Genomic DNA, 10643 nt, shown 5'->3' on the forward strand with positions numbered 1-10643 from the left:
CTTTTGAACTGTGGTGTTGGAGAAGACTCTTGAGAGTCCCTTGGACTGCAAGATCAAACCAGTCAATCCTAAAGGAAATTAGTCCCAAATATTCATTGGAAGGACTGATGTTGAAGCTGAAACTCCTATACTTCGGCCACCTGAAGCAAAGAGCTGACTCATTTGAAAAGACCCTGATGCCAGGAAAGATTGATGGCGGGAGAAGTGGACGACAGAGGATGAGATAGTTGGATGGAATCACCGACTCAATGGACATGAGTCTGAGTAAACTCTGGGAGTTGGTGATGGACAGGGAGCCCTGGTGTGCTGCCCTCCATAGGGTTGCAGAGTTGGACGTGACTGAGTGACTGAACTGAATGGAAAGCTGCCGGAATATTTATTGAGCTCCTGAAAGTGAAAGTTGCTCATTTGTGTCCAACTCTTTGTGATAGTCCATGGAACTCTCCAGGCCAGAATACTGGAGTGGGTAGTCTATGCCTTCTCCAGCAGATCTTCCCGACCCAGGAATTGAATCAGGGTCTCCTGCATTGCAGGCAAATTCTTAGCAACTGAGCTATCAGGGAAGCCATGGAGCTCCTAAGTGTCCCCAAACATTCTTGCTCTGACAGTCAGAATCAAAAAAATGCCTCCAACAAATGCCTTAAAAATTTCCTGGTATGATGAACATTTCCCTTTATTTAGAAGAAGAAATAGTTCGAGTTGTGAAGCTGCACTTATATAGTGCTTTGAAAGAACACACATTTTATTTAGAACTGCTTTTTAGAAGCAAGAATAGATGACTTAATTTTTCAACCTTTAAAAATCTGTGGAGAAAAATGTAGAAATGCTATTTCCTTTTTCACAAGGCTATTTTGAAACTTAATGAATTAGTTCTTATTAAGAGCTTGGCTGAAAGGTGAGATGAAAAATATCAGTCATCTACATTGTTCTCTTCCAAATGTTCATCTGCCGGTAATAAAAGCCTGGGCCCCAGGCGCCGTCTTTTGTACTCTTGTCTTTGGAGGGATCCGCCTACAAGTTTCCTTTATCCTGGTGAAACATCATAATTAATAATTCATTCATTATACTATGGCAGACACCAGGCCAAAGATGCAACGCCCCGAGTGCTGGCAGGCTCAGCACCACTGTCTCCTGCTCACATGCCTGGTATTTGTTTGTAGTGCAGAGACGTGGCCATGGCAGAGGCCCGTGAGGCCTGAGCAGGAGGCCAAGGGCACCCTCTTACTTGATCCATGACTTTGAAAGATGCTTTTGGCACCTTTTCATGGAGATGCCTGGTCTTTCCTGGTGGCTCAGTTGTTAAAGAATCTGCCTACAATGCAGAAGACACACGTTTGACCCCTGGGTTGGGAAGATGCCCTGGAGAAGAAAATGGCCAGAAATGGCTAGGAGAATCCCATGGACAGAGGAGCCTGGCAGGCTATAAATCAAGGAGTTGCAAGAGTTGGACATGACTTAGTGACTAAATGACCAACCACCACTATGGAGAAGGCTACCAGTCATGAACTCAGAAGCCTGCAAGGGGCCAGAAGGATTAAATAGCAGGGACTTGGGTCAAATTTGTACCAGGTCTGGAGACTGCTCAGTTGCTCAGTTGTATCTGACTTTTTGCCACCTTATAGACTATAGCCTGCCAGGTTCCTCTGTCCATGGGATTTTCCAGGCAAGAATACTGTAGTGAGGTGCCACCCCCTCCTCCAGCAGATCTTCCCAGCCCAGGGATTAAACCTGTATCTCCTGCATTGGCAGGCAGATTCTTTACCACTAGTGCCACTTGGGAAGCCCATTCTGGATACAAGGGGGTCACTTTTCCTAACTCCTCTCTGGCTTAGGCTGGAGTTATTTTACCTGGAATGTCAGTGAGTCCCTATTGGACCTTGACCATTGACCCCTCACTCAGCAGAAACTCACATGATAGATTTCAATTGCAGACACTGACCAATATCAGAAGTTCACTATAAGAAACCACTTCTCTCCTTCCAGAGTTTACTCCATATAGGAAATCCTAGGGGGTCATCATCTCTCTCTTCTGCCACCACAACCCTACATGTTCCAACCTTGGCCATAAGCAAATGTCAGCTAGTAGGCCAGGATTAACAACTGGATGTGCTAAGACACATGAAAAGGGAAGTAGTTAGGGGCTAAAGAAACCATCTACTAATCCAGGACTGAACAGGCAACAGGAACACCCTACTGAATCTGTCTGCTCGTGTCTGTCAGATGCTGGTCAGTGGCCAAACCTCTCTAGACAAACAGGGCAAGATTCCATATCATGGTACTTTCTTTTTAGGGTCCATGTCATGAATTGGTAACCACTCTAGCGTACTCCATCATGACATATTTAAAGCAGAATAATAGGCTGACTGAGTCGTGACACTGATTTAAAAAGGTATCATTTCAGTTTTAAGTTTCAAGGGATCTGGGAGACGATTCAGTGTAAATGACTTGTTTTATGGATGAGAAAACAAAAAGCTCATAAGCTGATTCACCCAATTAAGAGCTCTATGCCAGGAAAGAAGGCAATGGTTGTGCATTTACCTTACCATCAACCACTACACTCCATCCTGAGTATTCCGTTCCTTTTCATCCTACTCAGGACTAAATACTGGAACAGCACATCGCTGTGGAGGCCACCTTGGGTGTTCTCCAATTTATAACTAAAATAAACAATTTGCTAGCAAAAGTTGGTAACTTTTTCTTTTTTTATTGGAGTATAGTTGATTTACAGTGTTGTGTTAATTTCAAGTGTACAGCCAAGTGAATCAGTTATACATACACATATATCCACTTTTTTATTAATAGACCCTATTCCCCATATAGATCACTACAGAGTAATGAATAGAGTTCCCTGTGCTATACAGTAGGTCCTTCTTAGTTATCTATTTTTATATATAGTAGTGTGTATATGTCAACCCCAGTCTCCCAATTTATCCCCCCTTCTCTCTTGGTAACCATAAGTTTGCTCACTATATCTGTGGCTCTATTTTTGTTTTGTAAATAAGTTCATTTTTAAGATTTCATATATAAGGTGTATCACATGGAGTTTCTCTGACTTACTTCACTCAGTATGACAATGTTTAGGTCCATCCATGTCACTGCAGATAGCATTATTTCATTCTTTTCTATGACTGAGTAATATTCTATTGTTGCTCAATTGCTCAGCTGTTTCCAACTCTTTGCAACCCTACGGACTGCAGCACACTAGGCTTCCCTGTCCTTCACCATCTCCCTGAATTGGCCCGAGTTCATATCCATTGAATCAGTGATGCCATCCAAACATCTCATCTTCTGTCGTCCCCTTCTCCTCCTGACCTCAATCTTTCCCAGCATCAGGGTTTTTTCCAATGAGTCGGCTCTTCGCATCAGGTGGCTTCCCAGGTAACTCAGCAGTAAGGAATTCACCTGCCAACGCAGGAGACACAAGAAACACGGATCAATCCTGGGTTGGGAAAATCCCCTGGAGAAGGAAATAACAACCCACTCCAATATTTTTGTCTGGAAAATTCCATGGGCAGAGGAGCCTGGTGGGCTATAGTTCATGGGGCCACAAAGAGTTGGACCCAGCTGAGTAACTTGACTGCCCACATACACACACACACACACACACACACACACACACACACACACACACACACGCCATATCTTCTTTATGTTTTTAGTAACGTTTTGTCTTCACAGCTCATACCTGATCACTGATCTTTTCCCACCAGGGCTGTTTGGACACACAGTCCTCTGTTGTAGCTTCTTGCTACTATTGGCAGATTCTGAAAGATTATAAACCCCATCAGACTAAAGCCAGGTGGCAAAAAGTGTGCACTCAGACTTGAGGACAGTTAAGGACCATGAAGTCTCATGGAGGATTAAGTTATCCCTTCTCCGTGACATGGTCAGGTACCACTGGCAATTCCAAACCTTCTGTCCCCTGTGCCCGTGCTGAGAGCGCCAAGGCTAGTGCATCTGCCCAGCACTGACCAAGGGCTCCTCTGTCCAAGTTTGCGGCTGCAGCCTTAGCATCTTGCCATCATCACTGCTCCAGTCTGACTGCCAGCTCCCCAGAATCTCAAAATGAAAACATGGAGTTGTTCTGGCCTCTTGTAGAGCTGGTGAGGATCATTGTTGTGCCCCAGTTACCGTGGAAACCCCTTCCACAAATAAATATTTGGATAAGGATGAGCAACAAGCCCCCTTAAAGAGTATGTATTTTTATTTAATGCTGAAAGAATTTGAGGCCAGTGCAAAGGGAAGCTTGGCCAGCAGTCACCAGCTCTTTTCAGAAGGCATGTTGCTTCTCTTTGACTGTGTGCTACCCTAACTTCTTTTCTCTCTCTTCTACTTGTCTAGTTTCTCTTCTTTTTCTCTTGGTTCTTTTCTCTGCATGTTCTTTCTCCTGTGCATCCCCTCAGCATCTCTTTTCCCTGTTCTCTTGCTTCTCCTTCTCTCACTGCAAAGCAGAGTGCCTTCTGGGCAGCTGAATCTGCAGGGAGCTGGTTTTGATGGACTCTGTTCCTCAAGACCATGAATGACAGGAGCCCCTGTCCCTTGGCTGCATGTCACAGTGCAGGCCTGTGGCCAAGACCCACTTCCGGTGCTTGCCGGAGAGATGCTGAGAGGTCCTCCTGGCCCGAGCACAGATGGTGGGTGATGGAGTCCGGATGCCGAGACTTAGGGCAGGTCAAAACGATGATCGCTCAAGTGTAAACTGTGCTAATTGCTGGGGACAAAGGGAGGGCCAGGCCCCAGTGGAGCGTGTTCCAGGGAGGAGTTCCCAAAGCAAGGGGTAGCGTCAGTTGCTTATACATTGCTAGTAAGAGGTTAGCCTAAGCTTCCAGATTGCCTTGCTTTTAACTCTCATTTATTGATGCAGAGACTGAGTGCTACTGTTTTACCCTAGCATGCAAAACTTGACTCTGATCATTTGTAAGTCTTTCCTGATGGCAGAGATATTTTTCTTGAAAGACATCTCATTTAAAACAGTTTAAAAATGGTAGAGATGAACCGCTTTGCAAAACAGGAAGAGAGACACAGATGTAGAAAGCAAATATATGGACACCAAGGGAGGAAAGAGAGGCTGGGTTGAATTGGGAGATTAGGATTGATATATATACACTATCAATACTATGCACAACATAGATAACTAATGAGAACCTACTGCATAGCTCAGGGAACCCTACTCCGTGTTCTGTGGTGACCTAAATGGGAAGGAAATCCAAAAAAAGGGAATTTACTTTGCTATAGAGGAGAAACTAATGACATTGTACAGCAACTATACTCCAATAAAATTTTTTTTAAAATTACAGATGCATAGATGGATAGATGACAGATCAATAGAAAACTTGCTGGATAGAAAGAATACATATACATACATATACACACACATATGAATACACAAATATACAGACACATACATCTGTGGGTTTTTGTTTTTGTTTCTTTGCTTGATTTTTGTTTATTTTGGTTTTTTTTTTTTGGCCATTAATCTTGCAAGATCTTGGTTCCAGGCTAGGAATTGGAGCCAGGCTTCAGCAATGAAAGTGTTGAGTCTTAACCACTGGGCCACCAAGGAAGTCCCCCTCTCTATCTTTTTTATTTGCACCTTATCTCTTCTTTTTCTCTATTTTTTTGAATTTCTTTAATTTTTATTTTTCCCCTATGAACCTATCCTCAGGATAGAGCCCTGTTCTGTAAGAAAATCCTGGAGTCAGATTTTTATTTGTCTCTCGGACCTGATAGCAGGACGTGTGCCCTCACTTGCTATTAAAGTGAGTAACAGTGCTACCAGTCCTATGCTGCTCACTAGCTTTGAGGTCTGCGTTAATTTATCTAACCCTTTGCATTATTTTTCCTCCACTGTAACATGAGAATAATGTTAGACACCTCACTGGGCTTTAGGGATATTTATGAAAACAATAAATGTGAAATCTCCTGGTTCATTACAGACATCTCTTCATCATTTCCTTCTCTTTATCTGAAAGTGTGGTACTTGGGTTTTGGCTTTGATCAGCCCCAAGCTGACTGTGTATTTCTGCATCTGACATTACCATCATCATTGTCGTTGTTGTGATGGTAGTTGCTGTCGACTTGGCAGAACAGGAATGGAAAAGACAATTGATGGACTACCGCAGAGTATCTGCTCATGTTGACAAACAGCTGTCCCCACAACTTAAGGAATGGCTTTGATACACTGTTCCTGTTAGTCGCTCAGTGGACTCCATGGACTACAGCCCGCCAGGCTCCTCTGTCCATGGGATTTCCCAGGCAAGAATACTGAAATGGGTTGCCATTCCCTTCTCTGGGGGATCTTCCCCACCCAGGGATTGAATCTGTATTATAGGCAGATTCTTCACTGTCTACGTCACCAAGGAAGTGGCTTTGATATAATTTACAGCAAGTTAATTGTGGAACAACTTGCAACAAATTAAACTGATGTTTGTAAGCCTGTGGTTGTCAAAGTAAGTTTCCCAGTTCACATGTGTGCCTATGATGTATAGGGCTTCTCTGTCCCCCCAAAGCTGTGTTGATGGCCTGGAATCTCTTCTCCAGGAGATAACAGGCCAGGCAGCATCTTCTCAGAGCCACTGCCAGAGCACCTAAATGGAAAATCACATTATGTGCCTTGGCGATGGCAAGCAAATTAGCATTCCCATCAGCCTGCATTTGCATAGCTTGTTCTGATAGATGAATTAGATGAAAAACATGGAAGGAGAACAAAGCACAGTCATTCGGTATAAAGGCTACTCTTCAAGCTCACTCATTTGTCAGATGCTGGTTTTTGAATACATGCAGAGGCTTCTAAACACATGTTTCCAGCTACATTATTTGTACAGGGAAAAAAAAACTGGCATGTTGACTAACTCATCTCTGATTTTGAGCCAATCACTTCATCAGAACCCACTTCAGCACTGGGTCTCCTCTAACTCGCAGGAATTTTCTTTCGACCTTTTCCAACTTCAAAGCCAGGAAGGAAATAAGGAAGAGTAGAGACAGTGTTATGTAATTTCTATTATGTTTGCCTCTTTTCAAGGTCCTTTTTGAAAAATTTAAAAAAAATTTAAAAATTTTAAAATTGGAGGATAATTGCTTTCTAGTGTTGTTAGTCTCTGCTGTACGACATATCCCCTTCCTCTTGAGCCTACCTCCCACCCCCTCATCCCATCCCTCTAGGTCATCACAGAGCACCGAGCTGAGCTCCCGGTTATATAACAGGCTTCCACTAGCTATCTATGTTACACATGATAGTGGGTATATGTCAATGTTACTCTCTGTTTGTCCCACCCTCTCCTTCCCCCCACTAGGTCCATAAGTCCTAGCTGCAGACATAAAGCAAGGCACTTTTAAAAGAGGGTATGTGCTTATATACAATAACGTATAATTCTAAATGCAGCAAGCTATGATAATATATAGCAAATTTGCTCTTTAGGTCTAGTTAAGACAAGTGAGATCCTGGCTGCAGTCTTGACTTCTTTTATGAGTGCTTAATTCTGTGCCTCCTTTAATCTGCTTCTGCATCTCACATCAGTGCATATTAAGGCTGGTCAGCGTGGTTGTCTTCTGGTTCAGAGCCACCTTCCTAAATACAGGGGGCTCTCAGCACCTCTCTCGTTCTACATATCCTAGTATTAGTCTTTTGTCTACAGTCTTCAACAACTATATGTTGATACTTTGGGCTACTTCTGTTCCTAAGTGCTAACACACAAATTCATACAAAAAGCTGAAAATCCCCTTCAACTAAAGAAATATGTCTCCTTTTGCCAACTGGGAACGCTTGCCTTTTTACCCCTCTCCACCCCCCAACCCTGCTGACCTGGTAGAAAAGAGTTGGATGAACTTCCTCTACTTTAACTGAAGTCTGAGCAAATCCTGAAAGTCTCTGTCCACAGTGGCTTTTATTTCTTACAACCAAACTGGTTGATTCCTAGTTTACATTATTTTTTGGTGAACCTCCACCCCAATCCCAGTCCTATGGCAATATGTTAAACTACATCCATGGATGAGGAAGTTCTGGGGACGGAACATATTGCATGCTGACTACTGTTAACAACATTGTATCATAATTGAAGGCAGCTATGAGTGTAGAACTTTAATGCTCTCACCACTGCCATCACAATGACAAAATGGTAGCTATATGAGGTGAAGAATGCAATAACTAACCTTATTCGGGTAAGCAGCGTCATCCAAGGGGGCTCTCTGATTCATGAGTACTTTTTATTAATTAATTTATTTAGTTGTCTCTGTCAGGTCTTAATTGCAGCATAGGAGATCCTAGATCTTTTTGCTGCATGTGGGATCTTTAGTTGTGACCTGAAAAATCTTCAGTTGTGGCATGTGAGATCTAGTTTCCTGACCAGGGATCAAACCTGGGCCCCCTGAATTGGGAGCGCAGAGCCTTAGTCATTGGACCACCAGAGAAACCACATGATTCATGAGTACTTTAGTTCTACAGGGCACCTTTACCTCCAGTCACCTTCCCTTCTCCCACCCCTTCCTCCTCTCCACCAATACTCTGCTCACCACTCAGCCCATCTTAAGAGTCACTTACACGTCCTAACAATTGCTGGGGATTTTCTGACCTCAGTCAATCAGATCTTAGTGTCTAGTCTCCCACTGGTGCCTCCTAAGAAAACTGTTTTCTGTTCATAAGATTTAAAGTCTTACAAACTCTGATTCTTGGCAAAAGGTCAGACTGGGCTATATGACTACTTTTTACTGCTGTACATGGCATCTTGGAATCCAGCCTGTCTTCCTGAGCTGGGCTGTCTCCTAGTTGTCTTCTACACCTCCTAAATAGAGCTGAATGGAGAGCTTGGAGACAGGATGGAAGGAAGGGCACCTTGACAAGGGTCCCTCCCCCCAGGCATTCACAGCAGGCTCCTCCTCTCATACCAGGTCCATGGCCTCTCCCGAGGACAGGAAAAAATATAGAAGCTATCATGCTTATGCTGGCTGGACCAGATTCCTGGAAGCCACACAATTAAAGGCGGACTCTTTACATACTGGCAACTGCATTGCTTCATCTCTCTTCTTGGAATTTCTGCAAATGACAACCTTTCTCCAGGAAGCCTTCCTGTCTCAACTCTACCCATTTTGTAAACCATTTGCACAGTTTCTGACTCAGTAAATAAGGTAAAGACCTTATTCTCTCCTCTCCTTCAATCTGTCTCCCTACCTGAATATATAACATCATAATTAACTATTGGTGATCAGCCATTATGTGTATTATTTGGATATGCCTTAGAGGGACTCTAAGGTACTGCATAACAAATGAATGGCATGAGATTTTTAAAGCTGTCCATCCTTCTTACCCTAAAGGTTCCACCTTGAAAGTTTCATTCTACTCTTTTCTAAGGCTTTTCTCATAACTGGCCTGTAGTTCTTTCTTTTGGACACTCCTTATACTGTGTGTGAATCTGACTTCCCAGTCAGCCTGGGTGTCCCTCAGAGGGCAGAAGCCACATTAATCATCTTAGTATCCAATCTTTGCTCCTTCCCACCTAGCACTTCTGATATGCACATATTTGGTACTCACTAAATACAACTTACATAAAATACTTACTGCACTAGTAGGCACTGGAGTTAGAGTTTACAGAGTTTATAATTAAACTCTAATTTTAGAGTTTAACTAGAGTTTATCATTCTCAATGGGAACAAGGTTTACAGGGTCTTAGTGTGCTAACGGGCTTCCCAGGTGGCTCAATGGGTAAAGAAACTGCCTACAATGCAGGAGACCCCAGAGATATGGGTTCTATTCCTGGGTTGGGGACATCCCGTGAAGGAGGGCATGGAAGCCCACTCCAGTATTCTTGTCTGGAGAATCCCATGGACAGAGGAACCTGGCAGACTACAGTCCATAGGTTGCAGAGTCAGACACGAGTGAAGCGACTGAGCACATAATTCTCAAGAAAAATTTCTAATTAGCATGTGTGTGCGTGTTCAGTCTTTTCAGCTGTGTGTCTAACTCTTTGCGACCCTATGGATCATAGCCCACCAGGCTTCTCTGTCCTGGGAGTCTCCAGGCAAGAATACTAGACTGGGTTGCCCGTGCCCGCCTCCAGGGGATCTTCCCGACCCAGGGCTTGAATCCCCATCTCCTGCACTGCAGGCGAATTCTTTACTGCTGAGCCATCAGGGAAGGCCCCGCTCATCAGCACCACTGAGCATTCAATGTCCTCACCAAGTGGAATCGTCAGGGATCTGATGGTGAGCACAGACGTGTGACAGAGGATGTGGTTGCCAGAGTACAGTCTCTGCTCCCTTTAGGTGATGGTGGAGGCCCGCCCCCACATGTGATGACAGAGCCCCGCCCCTCATGTGATCGCAAAGCCCCGCCCCCACATGTGATGACAGAGTCCCGCCCCTCATGTGATCGCAAAGCCCCGCCCGCACATGTGGTGGCAGAGCCCCGCCCCTCATGTGATCACAAAGCCCCGCCCCCACATGTGATGACAGAGCCCCGCCCCTCATGTGATCGCAAAGCCTCGCCCCCACATGTGATCACAGAGCTCCGCCCCTGCAGGTGATCACAAGCTTCCTTGAGCCCTTCTTTTCTGCAGACTTCAGGCTCCTCATTGATAAAGTGTTGCTATCTCCTCCTGCCCCATCATGTATTCTTTCCAGTGACTCTTCATGATTATCTAGATTCTCAACTG

This window comes from Muntiacus reevesi, chromosome 1 (genome assembly GCF_963930625.1).
Source record: "Muntiacus reevesi chromosome 1, mMunRee1.1, whole genome shotgun sequence".
NCBI classification, from domain to species: domain Eukaryota; kingdom Metazoa; phylum Chordata; class Mammalia; order Artiodactyla; family Cervidae; genus Muntiacus; species Muntiacus reevesi.